A 12,080-nucleotide genomic window follows, 5' to 3' on the forward strand; every position below is an offset into this window, starting at 1 on the left:
TATCCAGGAAAATTGGGCTCTCATTGGCATTATAAGAGAGTAATTGCCTTGGCACACCCTAGAGGTGATCAGATCTTTAAATCTTGCCGCTTTGGGAAGTGAGAATGGTATGTCATTTCACATTTTACTGTTTTTACTACCAATAAAATTGATTGTTTTTCGTAAGTAGAAGAGTCATTTTTTTTTTTCCTCTTTTGTGATTGTTCGTTTATGGTCCTTTTCAGGTCAAATTGTCATTTATGACAGCTGGGACGTCTGTACTTTTTTTCCATTTTCCTAGAAGGATATATTGGAATGTGTAACTTTGAGCCTAGTGTCTTCTCACTAATAGTGTTAGCTGTTTAAGTCATGTCCGACTCTTTGAAATCCTGTGGACTATAGCCTGCCAGGTTCCTCTGCCCATGGGATTTCCCAGGCAAGAATACTGGAATGAGTAGCCATTCCCTTCTTCAGAGGATCTTCCCAAGCCAGTGATCAAACCCTAATCTCTTACATTGCAGGCAGACTCTTTACCCTCTGAGACACCAGGGAAGCTGGCCATATTTGAGGGGAAATCAAGTGTGGGAGTGTCAAAGAGAGTACGCTCGGGGTCGCGATGTGGCTTGTCAGTTGTGATGGTCAGCATCTGGAAAGCCAGCTCTACCTGGTGAGCCCTGGTCTCCCCCAGCCCCCAGACCTGTGGCTGCCACCCTGCACCCTGTCCAGGCAGGCATGGCATAATACCTGTTGACAGAGGAATAATAAATACACAATATGTTGGCTCACGATGAAGTGTGCATTGACTCCTGTAAGTGATGCTTACCTGCTCCATTTCTGCTCATGCTTCTTCTCAGGCTGTTTGACTGACTTTTCTTGCTTGCCCCTTGGTATTGTTCTCAGGCAGTCTTTGACCCCTTTCTCTCCTGCATCTTCCTGCAGTCTCCAAATTCTCTAGCCTGCTCCGTGCCTTTAGCCACAGTCCACAGGCCAAACCTCCCCGGTCCAAACCCCTCTTCCAGGCTGCAGACCCATGTAGCCTCCTGCCTGTGGGGGGGTCTCCCCCTGGTGTGTGTTTCCTTTGTAAATTGAAGGATAATTGCTTTACAATATTGTGTTAGTTTCTGTTGTACAACAGTATGAATCAGCTAAAAGTATGCATATATCCCCCCCTGCTTTGAGCCTCCCTCCCACCCTCTCCTATCCTCCCCTCTAGGTCATCGCAGAGCACCAGGCTGAGTTCCTTGTGTTAGACAGCAGGTTCCCATTAGCTATCTAGTTTATACATGATAGTCTGTATATGTCCATTCAAAGTCGCTCAGTCGTGTCTGACTCTTTGCACCCCCATGGAATTCTCCAGGCCAGAATGCTGGAGTGGGTGGCCTTTCTCTTCTCCAGGGGATCTTCCCAACCCAGGGGTCGAATCCAGGTCTCCCACATTGCAGGCAGATTCTTTACCAGCTGAGCCACAAGGGAAGCCCAACAATACTGGAGTGGGTAGCCTATCCTTTCTCCAGCGGATCTTCCCAACCCAGGAATCAAACCGGGGTCTCCTGCATTGCAGGCGGATTCTTTAGCCGCTGAGCCATCAGGGAAGAAGCTGCTGTATATGTCCGTGCTACTGTCAATTCATCCCGCCCTCTCCTTCCCCCACCGCGTCTGCAAGTTCACTCTCTACGTCTGCATCTGTATTCCTTTCCTGCATCAGGACCATTTTAGGAATCTGCTGCTTCACTGGCACTTCTAATGCAGTGTGCCCCCAGGTGGACCTGTTCCCTTTCCCTGCCTGGCCCTGGCCCTGGATTCTCTCTTCGGGTACAAAGACCGCGCTTCATCCTCCATGTCAGACACCTGGGGAGCATCTTGAGACCCTGCTTTTCCCTCACGGACAACACCCCATGGGTTACATGAGATTCTAATTGCTGCTGCCTCCTCCCTATCCTTCTTCTGCATCCCTCTCACCCTGCCCTAGCTGAGATTTCATGCTGTGAATGAATGATATATGCTTTCTCAGTTAGAGACAGTCTTTAAAAATAAGTAAGTCAGGTTTTTAAAAAAATAAAATTTATGTTTTTTAGGGCATAGCATTGTAATGGAATATTTATTCTTTGTGTGAAATAAATCATCCTCCATTAATTTATCTTTTATAGAAATGTGAATTCTTCACCTACCTGCTTGGCTTAAAGCAAACTACACCTTGAATAATGTCTAACACATATTAGTCAAGTGAGAGGCCCTTGGCATTATTCTCTAATTAAAGTGTTTTTGACTTGAGGGTTTGACATTTTTTCTTTGGGTCTTAATTATTTCCATATTCCATGTGTATTATTTTCCTGTAATATTGGAATTATCCTTTTTAGCTAGCTTTTCAACTTCACCTCCCAGGCAAGAAATGCAGTTATTTTAATAAGATTCTTTGAGGGAGTAAAATTAATATTTTGGAGAATGAAAATAATGGTGAGTTATCTCCCAAAGATTGAAAGACTGTTAAGATAGCAAAATATCCTTACCCAGGGGTAGTTTTTTTTTTTCAGGGTTTATTGAAAATATGGTGCTGGGAAGAATAAAAGGAAATTTAATACCATGGAATCTGGAAACAACCACTGAAATCCAGTCTTTTGAACACATATGATACACTAATTCCCAGAGATTTAAGACAGCTCCATTTGCTTCCTGAGGCTGTCAGGCTCCTTATGACCAAGACATGGAAAGGTTCTTCAGCACAAATATGCCATGATGATATTTTATTTACTATGAATATTGACCGTACATGAATATGGGATGTCCTGGGGTTCTGCCTTCCCTTATCGATATCAAGTTGGTACTCTCCTTAGATCTGGTTCCCCCAATACAGATCCTGTGACAAAGATTTAAACACAAGTAAGCTATGGATGTGAGAGTTGGACTGCGAAGAAGGCTGAGCGCTGAAGAATCGATGCTTTTGAACTGTGGTGTTGGAGAAGATTCTTAAGAGTCCCTTGGACTGCAAGGAGATCCAACCAGTCCATTCTGAAGGAGATCAGCCCTGGGATCTCTTTGGAAGGAATGATGCTGACTGAAGCTGAAACTGCACTACTTTGGCCACCTCATGCAAAGAGTTGACTCATTGGAAAAGACTCTGATGCTGGGAGGGATTTGGGGCAGGAGGAGACGGGGACGACAGAGGATGAGATGGCTGGATGGCATCACTGACTCGATGGACGTGAGTCTGAGTGAACTCCGGGAGTTGGTGATGGACAGGGAGGCCTGGCGTGCTGCTATTTGTGGGGTCGCAAAGAGTCAGACACGACTGAGCGACTGAACTGAAGCTACCTGGGAGCTTATCCTGAAAAGCATTTTTAGGGGCCTAGGCACGTGAGGCAGGGAGAAGAAAGCCAAGAAAAGGGTGCTCTTGAGCAGGTTGCTCAATCCCTGGTGAATTCTAAGAAACAGTCTTCAGAAACATCCCATCTGAGGGGCCGGAACACTGGCACATGTCTCCTCCAGCCCACATGTGTCCTTGCGAGCTGCTCCCGAGGCCGGAGGTTAAGCTCTGTGTCTTGCAGGGGTCAGAAGAAAACCCTCAGGGGAAGGCCCTGAGTCCTTGCTGTGTGCATGTGTGGGAGAGGGTGCTGAGGCGGGTACGACCAGGGCACCAACTGTGTGTGCTGCTTTAACCTTCTTTTTGTTGTTGTTAGAACAACTCAGCAAAATAAAATTCCAGGTTACTAGTGGACAATGTTGTTTCATGGATGGACTAGGTCGCTTGAGGTGGTCAGAGACAAAGCACAGGCGGAGACTGTTAGCAGAAAGTACTTAAGTCATGTCTGTGCCTGATCGATGTCAGGGTGGATTTGAAAAATACTGGAAATTAGCAACTGTTTTTGAAATGGGGAAGGGAAGATGTAGAGGGAATCTCTGCGAGGTATCTAGATGTTGTTCCTAAAATAACATATCATGCCTTAGTCACAAAGGTTGTGATAAGCCAGTAACGGGAACAAATGAAACAGATGGATTGTCCAGGCTCCTCAGAGGCTCGTGGTTTCCTCAGTGCTAATCAGCCCACAGAATTATAGTTAGGCCCATAGGAAATTACGGTATTTTTTCCATGCACTCAGATCTGGAAGAAAACAAAAATCTGACGGAAATCTGTGGCCAGCCAAGCGTGAACGAGGCCACCTTCATTACTTGGGGAAGTTCCTGGGGAGGAAAAAAAGGTGGAATCCAGTGCTTAGTGGACCTTAAAAAGAATCCTTCTCTGCTTCGTGTCTGTCTGTCCTGTTCTGCTACACAGCAGTCTTAGTGACACACCCTAACGTGGAAGTATGTCCTCGCACCCTCCTGGCTGTTCCGTTGGTGTCATCCAGGGGATGAAGGCACAAGGCCTTGATACCACGAGGTATCTGATTATTTAGACCTGTTTGGTGATGGTGGAGTAACAGGGTATTCCTGCCCTGAAAGACCCCACCCCCACCCCCACCAGTGCAGCCGTGCAACCAGCAGAGAAGTAGCCGACAAAGGAAAGAGCGCTTAATCCTGCTGCTTAGGGAGGCCTCCCGGAGCCGTGACATTGGACTTGGGTCTTAAAGATGACTCGGTTTCACCTAGGGATGTCGGAGGAGAATGACAGCCCAGGTGGAGACCAGTGCGGGCAAAGGCACGGAGCCTGAAGGTGCAGAACGCGGTCAGGCGGCCGGGATGGGTTGGTGTGAGTGGCGTCCTGCAGGCAGGCAGAAGTCAGCCTGTGAGCATCCATGCCCCCTGCCGGTGCCATCTCCCCTCACCAGTGCCAACAGGTGTCCCCCACGCAGTCACGCCATTTCTATCGGCTCGTGCCCATGTCCCCGTCAAACATCCTGCTCTTGTGGAAGCAACCTAGGTGCAGGATGATGGATGGAGCTTATAGAACCTGTGCAAGGTTCAAAATACCATCAGTGCAGCTTTCTGGCAGTGAAACCTACATTTTGTGCTAAGTGGCTGGTTAGTGATCCTTGTAAGGCCTGTGAATGCCTTGTTGAAGGGGAAATTGATCTGCTTCATGCAGGTGGTCAATATTAAGCATAAAATATGCTGTTTACCCTTTCTTTGCCACGTCTTCTCTGTCAGCCCATCCAGCCCCAAGTGTTCCACATTTCCGTGTTCTAAACATCTAGCTATATTTAACAGTATATGGAATTAGTGGTGCTTATCAGCACTGGGATTTCTTTGGAAGGAATGATGCCAAAGCTGAAACTCCAGTACTTTGGCCACCTCATGCGAAGAGTTGACTCATTGGAAAAGACTCTGATGCTGGGAGGGATTGGGGGCAGGAGGAGAAGGGGACAACAGAGGATGAGATGGCTGGATGGCATCACTGACCCGATGGACGTGAGTCTGAATGAACTCCGGGAGTTGGTGATGGACAGGGAGGCCTGGCGTCCTGCGATTCATGGGGTCGCAAAGAGTCGGACACGACTGAGCGACTGATCTGATCTGATTTTTTCCCTGATTTCTTCCCTTTTCTATACAGGTTGTCTCACAGGCATTCGCATGTTGGTGCTTTGGGTATGCTCCAGGGGCACACTTGCTCTTAGAATCCTTTAGTATGTGGATTGAGGAAAGGAACAAAACAGTAAGTTGGCCTCAGGTTGTCCCTCTTATTACATTTAACAGTTTAATCCAATTAGTTGTCATTTTTGTCTCATTTCCAATGGAGTAACTTCCTGGTTGAGGGGAAAAGAACTCAATGTGGTGTCCAGGCTCTGGGGACATTTCTCAGGGTGAATTAGGAGCAGGAGCTGAAAATGATTCCCAAACACCTCACTAGGAGCCCCAGGGAAAGTCTACTGAAGACCATCCCACTGATTCTAGACTGACTGACCTCTGGCTGCTCAAGTTAAAAATTACCTACAGTTCAGCCACTCTCAAAAAGGCTCTTTAAGTGGCTTTTCTACAGAATTCCCCTGAACAGTCACCTTGTTTATTTCTTAAACTGATCCGTGTACTCATGGTTCTTTTTCCCTTAGGAATTTCTACTTCCTCTTTTATCATTCATGGAGTGTTTTTTCCCATGGAATTCCCCATCCCTCTGTAGATTCACTTTTATTCCATCCTTTGAAACTGCATTCAGGCTTCCAGGAGATGTTTCCCTGATGATTTCATAGCATAAGATGAAGACTTAAAAGTGTCTGATGCCAAAGAGAGAAATGTTAGGACCTCTAGAGTCTGATTTAGTAAACTGGGCCTCGGCTGCCGCGTATCTTTGGGTGAATCATTGTCCTTTAGGGAATGAATGTTAGAATAATCGAATGTAAGAAATGGATCTAGCAGCCAGACACACAAATCCTTCTCTCTACCCCTTGTCCATCAATATCCCCAGCACAAGAGAAAAAAACAGAAGTAAATAGGATGTGTGTTCAGTCTTGTACTTAGCATTGTTTGCAGCATGCCTTCACTGCGCCCTGGCACACTTCTCCTTGTACAGGGACTGGGATGGGTCTAGTCATTGAATCTGGGGAGATTGCTCTTGTCATTTCCAATCTGGTAAGTGCTGTCAACCTAACAGCCCTAAATCTTGATTTGACCTGGCCTTGCCTGTATCAATCTCACCCACTGTTGAGATCATCATAGTCTAATGGCCAATAGATTCATTGTTTCCATACCATAAGCATCGAAAGCTGCCAAGTTTTGAGGATTTTGAGGATGGATGAGCTTTTCTTTCTGCCGGAGCAGAAAATTGTATGGGAGAGTACAGATCAGAGGGCTGTAAATAAGCAGCGTAGTTCTTGAGTGGTTCATTAGTTCCTTGTGGAAGACTATTGGTTATGCTGTTTTTACTGAGTTTTTAGGGTTGTGAAAGTTAAGCAGCATGAACCCCAACATCCATTCTGTAGGAATCAGGGCTTTTGTTGATGCTCAAAAATATTATATCTGAAGGTGAAGACCCCAAACCTTTGTGCATCAACTTTGAGAAAAACTGTTCAGGGTTAATCAAAATGATTTTGAGTAGAAGTTTCTCCATGGTTAATGACCTGAAAGATAACTGTAGTGACCTTAAGTTTTATGACCTCAACTCAGGGCTTGAGGTAGTATGTGCCCCTTCCACCTATTAGAGAGTATTTTGGACACGTGCCATTTCTGGGATGTTTCAAAAGACATCAAGACAAGTATGTTGGGCTTCCCTGCTGGCTCAGTGGTTAAGAACCCACCTGCCAGTGCAGGAGACATGGGTTCAATCCCTGAGCCAGGAAGATCCCTGTGCCGTGGAGCAACGAGGCTCCATCACAGCTGTGGCTGTGCCACAGCTACTGAGCCTGTGCTGCAGACCCCAGAAGCCACAGGCACTGAGCCCTCAGGCCGCAACTACTGGAGCCTGCGCTCGTCTACAAAAGAAGCCGCTGCAATAGAGGTCCACGTTCTGTGACTAGAAAGAGCCCAGGCAGCAATGAAGACCCAGCACACTCAAATAAATAAATAAATAATTTTTTAAAAGGCTAGTTACACTCAACTAAAACCACTCCCCAAATCCAGGATTCATGACCACACTTTCCGAAATGGTGTTCTAGGATCCTTTGCTTCTATAAATGTGTTTGTTCATCATCAATCAACGTTAAACAGGATTTATTCTTATTGTGGGACCTCTCAGAGACTTTACTGGATTGATGGGTACTGTGGCGTCTCAAGGGTGGCATACAGCATTCAGCATTTGTTCTGGGGCCCCTTTGATCTGAAAGTACCTGCAGACTGTCTCCCAGAACTCATGCCACTGAGACACGGTGGGGGAGATGCTGACGTATGGTAGATGGGCTCAGATTTTTCTAGCTCTCCCATCCAGAACTGGAGCCGTTTCCGTACCCCTTGAGTCTGAGATGCCCTTCTGACTTGCCAGGAGTGACAGACGCACCCCAAGTGTGGTGTGAGTTCCAGAGTGCAGATCTCTAGAAGTCCTCCCGCCTCACGTTTGCCCTCTTGAGGCTTCACCCTGAAACCTCCACGTGAGGAAGCTGGTCTGACCTGCAAGAGGAGGAGAGGCTAGTCAGGGGAGAGCTGAGGTGTCCCCGTTACCTGCCAGCTGTGTGACTGAAGCCTCTGAGACCTTTGGCACAGCTGACCCAACTGAAAACAGTGCGTGAGTGAGGCTAGGCAACTCATGGAGTCGTGAGAAGTGTCACGTCATTGTTGTTTTAAGCCACTAAATTTTGAGGCGCTTTGTTACACACCCACAGTCAACAGACACACCAACATAAGCAGTAGCACCCAATAAAAACTTTGAAACAAGACCGAAAAAATACGATTGTTTATCTAATCAGATACTTCCTATGAAACTTTTACAGCTTAAAACTAAATTTATGGACAGGGATTTTCCAGAAACCCGAGTCATGTGAATAGTTAACAACAATCTAATGTACGTGGCATGTGAGTCATGGCACCAGGAAGTGGTACCTAATCAGAGAAGGCACGGACGGCCTCAGGAAGGTTGAAGGGCTGACGGGCTGGCGGAGCCCCACACCCAACGCTCTGCCGACAGCTGGGCTGACGGCTCTCTCTGAAGGTGACCGGTATCACTGAGGGCTTGTTCTTTCAGCTTAGTGATTAGATTCCAGCAGACATCTGCTCCACCCGCCGACCAGCTGTGGGGATGTGAGACCGTGCCAGCGTTCCCGGCACCGAGCGGGTGTAATTATTCCTGGCTCCGTGGAGCAAATGTGATTAGCAGATGTCGAAGGGGCCCGTTTTTGGCAGGCCCTGGTGAGGTGTGGAAATGGATGCGGCCTGGGTGCTGCCGCCTGCCATGGCCTGACTGCAGAGGGCCCGGGCCTGGCGGCACTGGGTCCTGGGCCGTCACCCCCACCGTCTTCTCAGTGCCCCAAGGCCAGGTCGGGCTGTGGACAGGGTGATCTGGGGCTGCAGGCCTCACACCCTGCAGCAGGAGGCCTCAGGCAGAGCCATGTCCATCTTAAGATGCTTGAGCTGGAGGATCGTGACAGTCGCACCAAAGCCATGCTGGCTGCAGTGAGTTGGGGAGAAGCAGAAGGATGCGAGAACCATGGGAGGCTGGAGCTGGAGAAGCCTGTTCCTTCGTCATGACCAGATGGCTCCCCGGGAAACTCCGGAGTGCTTTGTAAAATCTGTTTCCAAGTGACTCAGGCTGGGAGTCTTGCAGCCTTTCCCTAGGGAGAAGGGCCGGCTTCTTCGGTGGAGGAAGGACGTGCCTCACGATTGGCTGGGACCTCGCGTTGGTTGGCTGCAGCCTCATCCCTCCTGGCCGGTTCCCCTCGGACCACCCTGGACTAGTTCCCTCTCCCCCCTGCCTTCCCACAGTTACGTGTCTGCTGGCTTCCGCTGAGCAGCCGTGCAGCAGAGCGGGAGGCGGGGGGAACTGCCTCCCAGTCTTGAGTTTCTAAAGCCATGACTTTCTCCAGTGGCTTCAGTATTCTCATCCCCTGCTCAGACTCTCTCATCTCTTGTCCCCGTTACATGTCATATGTGTGAACATTGTGCTGGGAATTCACAGGCACTGTGAGGAGTATATATTCCACCGTGGCAATGTCATTTTCATTGAAAGTTCCCTGGAGTTTTTGTTACATTAGACTGACCCTGGTTTATATGTCATGCCCTGGGTGTGTGTGTGTTAGTCGCTCGGTCGTGTCTGACTCTTTGCGACCCCATGGACTGTAGCCTGCCAGGCTCCTCTGTCCATGGGATTCTCCAGGCAAGAATACTGGAGTGGGTTGCCATGTCGTCCTCCAGGAGATCTTCCCAATCCAAGGACCGAACCCGGGTCCGCTGCGTTGCAGGCAGATTCTTTACCGTCTGAGCAACCAGGGAAGCCCATCATGGCCTAATGGGTACAAAAAAGTCCAAGTGGAACTTGGCTCCCGCAGAAGCCCATACCCTGGTTTCCGTGTGGACATGGTGATCCTGGTGCCCTTCTTTCAGGGATCGATGTGTCTCAGGTGTAAGTCAGCAAAACAGAAAATCAGGCCCGTGTGCCTCGCAGACCGGCACCACATTAGGGACGCTGGGCAAGCAAGGGATCGTGCTTGTGTGGGTCTCTGACTTTGCTGTCACTGATAAGGCTGGGAGGAGAAAAGCTGGAGCTCCGCCTTGAGATTCTTCAAGGTCAGGCCATGTGGTGTTTGAGGGCCGTGAGGAGAGTTGCCAGAGTGATTTAGAGCCGAGTTTTTCTGAGCATGTGCCAGAGTGCGGCAGTTCCTGGGAGCATTTTAGGGGCTCCCTGGAGGTAACGGTCATGATGGGAGCAAGGTGGCCCTTGTCAGCCTCTTTTTAATCAACACACTCTGCTTTGATCTGTCTCATACACAGAACTAGGGTTGCTCGTCAGATTCCGTTTGATAAATCGTGTTCTGTGCGCAGAAGAAAGTTTGCAAACCGCAGGTTCAGAGGACTGACTTCTAGTAAAAACAAACACAGAGAGAAGCCTTTTTAGCCAAGCAAGTAATGATTACATTTCTGGGATCTGCATAGATCAATCCACAGACATTTGGAAGCAGCGAAAAAGCAAAGAACTAAACAAATACATGTTTCTGGGTAACTACTATGTCACCAGGAAACTTAGTCAGGATAAACAGAGCATGCAGACTGTGACCTCTAAATGGCAAGGGGAACATGAGGCCAGTTCCAGTCATCACTGCCGGTGACTCTGCCAGGTTGTCATTCTTAAGTAAACCCCAGTGAGTCCAGGGCTGAAGCTTAGGAAGAGTCATGTGATAAAAGCAACCATTACTGAGAGCTTTCCACTGGCTGAGCGCCGTGCCTTGGATCCATGTCTGTGCTACTAAATGTAGGTTCTATTCTCCCCATTTCACATATGGGTAAACTGAGGCTCAGAGACTGAATTGTTTGCCCAAGGTCACATAGCTGATAAAGTAATGGAGCTGAGGATAGGGCCCTTTGGCTAGAGTTATGTCCATCAGTGTTCTGCTATATTGCTTCTATCTGTTAGTCCCTTTTTTAATTTTTATGTTTGTGTGGGTTTTCCACCCTAATGGTTTTGCTAAGTAGAGTACCTAAGGATACCTAGTTTGAAAAATGTCTTTCTTGTCATACTTATTATACAACCACATGATCAACCCTCTCCAAGTTTGCTGCATATAAAGTTGACATGTGGTGTTGCATATACATGATCCTCACTGGGGAAAATAAAAGAATGTAGAGAAAAGGAGCCAAAGGTCTAACCGTCCCTGTGTGTACTAATACTAAGCAGGCATGTGCAGCCCTGGAAGTGTGTGTTTGTGCCTGAATTTGATGGCTCACAGTCACCCACAGTTTTATTGGTGCAGAAGAAATTAGAATTCTTGCAGCCACAGCAGCAGGTAGCATTGCTAAGGCAGATGGGAAACTTTTGCACAAGTTTTAAGTTCTTAAATGTCGGATGTTTTTCTCGAATGGCAGTGCGGCTTCTCCAGTTCCTCTTCTGTATCATGGCCTTAGCAAAGGCTGGGTAAGGATAATCTTTGGGAGGGTATGTTCTTTTCTCACTTGGTGCCCTTCCAAATGCGCACGAACCTATTCCTTATTCCTCCCAGTAACCAGATGTTTCCAGTGAGAGGGCTAGGTTCTGCTGAAACTTCTCTCCCATCCGTTGACTCTGTTGGAGCAAGGTAGATCCCCTAAAGAGTGAATTTAACTGGCATTTAGTTTTATTTTTATAGGTACATTTGGGAAAGCTGGAACTGTTTGAGAAACTGTTTCACAGCACATCCAGGTGGCTTGCACACTCGGCCTCCATGCATCACACCAGAACAAGACTGAAGCTTGTACTGCATTTCTCTTGTAGAGCCAGTGAGGCGCCCCCACCTCGGGAGAGACATGAACTTGTGTGGGTGCTAGGAAGTATTGAGCAATAACTCTCTCAAGCCACCAGGGCCCCATTTGCCTAGCAGAAATTTATGAACGGGTCCTAGCGGCTCACACAAGTTCGTTTTTCTTTCCCAAGTGCCTCATGCACTTCCTGAAAGTCATGTTTTCATCGAGAGATTTGCTGTACTGGATTGTTACAGAGACACACCTGAGAAGTCCCACTCTTGATGCCGTAGCAGATGAGGATGACTTTGCTGAGATAAGGCCTCAGATGTGGCCTCCTAATGGGGAATGTGTTGGTTAAAGGGGATGTGGAGAAAAAA

At 47.8% G+C, this 12,080-nt stretch overlaps 1 protein-coding gene across 3 annotated transcripts in view; it reads left to right on the top strand.

Annotated features, from left to right (window-relative positions):
* Positions 1-12,080, top strand: part of LHFPL2 (LHFPL tetraspan subfamily member 2) — a 174,212-nt gene that overhangs the window by 93,348 nt on the left and 68,784 nt on the right. Inside the window, exon 4 of one of the 3 annotated variants that reach the window (XM_086323140.1) lies at positions 5,465-5,566. The exons of 1 other annotated variant lie outside the window; for it this stretch is intronic. The gene's annotated coding sequence lies outside the window, so the exon portion shown is untranslated. Of the gene's footprint in view, positions 1-5,464; positions 5,567-12,080 lie in introns of those variants that run through there. One more of the 3 variants, XM_086323142.1, reaches the window with a different exon arrangement.

This window comes from Bos grunniens, chromosome 10, assembly GCF_055505025.1.
Source record: "Bos grunniens cultivar Pamir isolate PY7600 chromosome 10, Bosgru_T2T1.0, whole genome shotgun sequence".
In the NCBI taxonomy this organism is placed as follows: domain Eukaryota; kingdom Metazoa; phylum Chordata; class Mammalia; order Artiodactyla; family Bovidae; genus Bos; species Bos grunniens.